This window comes from Pipra filicauda, unplaced genomic scaffold, assembly GCF_003945595.2.
Source record: "Pipra filicauda isolate LSUMZ 115617 unplaced genomic scaffold, ASM394559v2 scaffold924_size50756_pilon, whole genome shotgun sequence".
In the NCBI taxonomy this organism is placed as follows: domain Eukaryota; kingdom Metazoa; phylum Chordata; class Aves; order Passeriformes; family Pipridae; genus Pipra; species Pipra filicauda.
The window spans coordinates 1-3,939 of NW_024105114.1; the positions used below are offsets into that span (position 1 = coordinate 1).

At 58.7% G+C, this 3,939-nt stretch overlaps 1 non-coding gene across 1 annotated transcript; it reads left to right on the forward strand.

Annotated features, from left to right (window-relative positions):
- The first annotated feature begins 6 nt into the window (after window positions 1–6).
- On the forward strand, window positions 7–3,665 carry LOC113987174. Its single transcript, XR_005567216.1, has 3 exons — window positions 7–92; window positions 686–840; window positions 1,733–3,665. It is a non-coding gene; the product is annotated as an uncharacterized LOC113987174 (transcript).
- Window positions 3,666–3,939: the final 274 nt, after the last annotated feature.

Consider the following 3,939-nt stretch of genomic DNA (forward strand, 5'->3'; position numbering starts at 1 on the left):
TTCAGCAACGTCAAATCCCTTCAGCACCTTTGCCGCTTTCGGATCCGGCAGCTGGTCCGGATCGACCACATTCCCGAGCTCCCGCTGCCCAAGTGAGTCCCAGGGGTGGGTCCCTTTCATTCCCGACCTCCCACTGCCCCAGTGAATCCCAGGGATGGATCCCTTTGATTCCCAAGCTCCCACTGCCCAGGGATGGATCCCTTTGATTCCTGAGCTCCTGCTGCCCAGGGATGGGTCCCTTTGATTCCCGAGCTCCCATTGCCCCAGTGAATCCCAGGGATGAATTCCTTTGATTCCCGAGCTCCTGCTGCCCAGGGATGAATCCCTTTGATTCCTGAGCTCCCATTGCCCAAATGAGTCCCAGGGATGGATCCCTTTGATTCCTGAGCTCCCACTGCCCAAATGAGTCCCAGGGATGGATCCCTTTCATTCCTGCCCTCCCAGGCCCTGGGAAGGGTCTGTATTCCCAGCGAGGGCCCGGGCAGGGAATGATTGACTTCCCCCCAGCCTTGGGGACAGCGGGATGAGCGTCCTGTGGGATGGGGGGGGGGATGCACGTGGGAATTCCGAGCTCGGGAGCGAGGTGTTCCCTTTCCCAGCCCGGTGACGGAGCCGGGTGGGCTCTGGGGAGGTCGGAGCGGCGGTGGCGGCTCAGGGATTGAAGCTCTTCCCGCTCCTTTTCCAGGCCCCTGATCTCCTACATCCGCAAGTTCTACTACTACGACCCCCAGGAGGAGGTTTACCTGTCCCTGAAGGAGGCCCAGCTCATCTCCAGACAGACCCAGGAGCCGGAATCCTCCACGTAGCGGAGCCGCCTCGCCCGTGCTCCCGGCACTGATGGTACGGGAATGCTGCTGGATGCAGCCAGCCCTGGGATTTCAGACCCACAGAACCCTCCTGGGGCAGTCCTGGCTCTTCACTCCGGGGTCTTTCGCCGTTCCCAAGCTTTCCCTGGTGAGGGAAGCAAGGCTTCATCGTGGTCTCTTGCCATTCCCAGTTTTCCTTGGAGAGGGGAACAAGCCTTCCTGGCTTTTTACCCTTGGGAAAGAGACCAAGGCTTCGTGGTCTCCTGCAATTCCCAGCTTTCCCTGGGGAGGGGAACAAGGTTTCACAGTCTTTTACCATTCCAGGTTTTCCTTGGGAAGGGCAACAAGGCTTCATGGTCTTCTACCATTCCCAAGCTTTCTCTGGAAAGGGAAACAAGGCTTCCTGGTTTTCTACAGTACCCAGGCTTTCCTTGGGAAGGGGAACAAGGCTTCCTGGCCTTTTACCCTTGGGAAAGAGAACAAGGCTTCATAGTCCTTTACCATTCCCAGCTTTCTTTGGGAAAGGAAACAAGGCTTCATAATCTTTTACAATTCCCAAGCTTTCCTTGGAAAGGGGAACAAGGCTTTATAATCTTTTACAACTCCCAAGCTTTCCTTGGAAAGAGCAGCAAAGTTTCATGGTCTTTTACCCTTGAGGAGGAGAACAAAGCTTCGTGTTCTTCCACCATTCCCAAGCTTTCCTTGGAAAGGGGAACAAGGCTTCATGTTTTTTTTACCATTCCCAGCTTTCCTTGGGAAGGGGCACAAGGTTTCAGGGTCTCTTATCATTCCAGGCTTTCCTTGGGAAGGGGCACAAGGTTTCAGGGTCTCTTACCATTCCAGGCTTTCCCTGGGAAGGGGAACCAGCCTCCAGGTTGTTCCCCCCCCAGCCTGTGCTGATCCCTCTCCCCTCTCTTTCCCACCAGGAATTTGGTTGTTGCCATCCCGCAGCCCGAGCCAGGCCGTGGTGGGAAGGAGCCCCCCACACTCCCCTGCTGCTGCTCCTGCTCTTCAGCCCTTTTGTACAGAGAAGAGGGGGCCAAGATTCCCGAGGAGCCCAGCAGAGCAGGAATCCAGAGCCTTGGCTCCTGGGAAAAGGCGTCTCGGAGGCGGCCGAGCCTCCCGGCAGGACAAGGAATGTCACGGCACTATTTACAAAGTTTGGGGAAAGTTTTATTTTTTTTTTTTTTTTTTCAGTTTTTTGTTTTCAAAAAGCATGAGAAAGTGACCGCGTGGGGACGACCCTGCCTTGGAAAACTGGGAGGTGGGGAAGGAGGTGGAGGGAGGAGGGGACACTCTCTGGGAAGATCCGTCCCTTGATCCCCACGGAGAGGGGAGGATGCAGCTTGGGGAGCTGCTGGAGGCAAACTGAGCCAGGAGGATCGGCAGCTCCGTGGAATAACCTCTGGGAATAACCTTGGGGCTCCCCAGGATCCGGGAGGAGGGAGCCAAACCCAGCCTTGGGAAGCTGAGCTTTGCAGCTGGATTTGCAGGATGGTCCCACGGGACGTTGGACCCGGGGAAGGAGGAGTGTTTGAGCCGTTGGAATGTCCTGGATCCCGAGGGGATGGTTGGTGCTGCTCCTCTGAGGAAGGGCCATTCCCTGAGAAAACACTGGAAGGTCCCCCCTGAGCCCCCCGGGAAGTGGAAGGAAGGTGGAGAAGCTGGAACTGTCGGAGCTGCCTGTGGAGCAAAGGTACTTCCTGCAGAGCCATGGGATGTGCACTTCCAGCCCCTCTCTGGCTGATTCCAGAAGCTGGGAATGAAGTGGCTTCCTTTGGAGCTGCGAAGGATCCTGAGGAGGAGCTGCTGGGGGTGACTGGGAGCAAGGAGCAGCTCCCTGAGGGTTCTCTGGGACAGCATCTGCCCTCTGGGAGCTCCTTCCCTCCCTGGGACATCCATGGATCCACAGCAAAGCTGGGAGAGGTGGTGGCTCTTGCACAAATAACACCCCCCCCCCTTCAAATCCTGGTCTGCTGCTTCATCCCCTGCAGCCACTGAGCAGGAACTTCGTGGATGTTGGAGCTCCGAGCGATGCTGGGAATTCTGGAGAAGCCTCTTCATCCCTGTACTTAAAGGAGCGAGTTCCTGCACTCTAAATTCAAGGGATTGCTCCATCCTGTGGGGCCTGTGGATCAGGATGGGTGCCCTGTGAGTGCCCTGTGAGCTGCCAGGACCTTGGGCTCTCCCTGCAGGACGATCCCTGTCCTTGAATTCCACGAGGCCACGTTGGATTTTAAGGCAGCCCGGAAAAATCCCGCCGGCCCCCAAAGGTGCTACAGATCCTGCCCTCCCTGTCCTGCCCGTCCCCTCCTGGATCCTGGGAGGGCTCACGTGCTCTGGAAAGAAAGGATTTGGCTTCCAGATCCACAGAAATACCTCATGGGACGCTGCTCCATCCCGGCTGTGGGAGGGGAAGAGCTTCCCAAGAGCCAGGCTTGGGAATGGAGGGTCCAGCTCCATGGCCAGGCTTCTCCCCAGGAAGAGACCCCTGGGAGCAGGATCCGTGGCATGGCTGGGGTGTGTGGACCAGGGAGGGATGGTGGGATGCAGGGAACAGGGAAGCTGGAGAAGCTCCCGCTCCCCCCAGTGTGTCAGTGACAACATTCCCACTCCTTCCTTCCCTGTCCCGGGATGGAGAGGTGCAGGCTGGGTTTGGGAAGGGGGAAGGAGCCGACCTGGAGGGCAGAGCAGGGAAGGGTGGTGCTGGGTGGGCACTGGGAGGGGGTGCTGGGCTTGTTCTGGGGTGAAAACGCACAACCCTGGTGGGTCAGGAGAGATTTCCTGCAGTGCCCCATCCTGCATCCCACTCCATCCTGCATCCCACCCCATCCCTGCATCCCACCCCATCCTGCATCCCACCCCATCCCTGCATCCCACCCCATCCCTGCATCCCACCCCATCCCTGCATCCCACCCCATCCCACCCCATCCCCCTGTCCCACCCCATCCCTGCATCCCACCCCATCCCACCCCCTCCCCCACATCCCCCCCATCCCCACATCCCCACCCCATCCCCGCATCCCACCCACCCTTGCATCCCACCCCATCCCTGCATCCCACCCCATCCCTGCATCCCCCCCCATCCCCACCCCATCCCCCTGTCCCACCCTCCCTGCATCCCCCCCCAATCC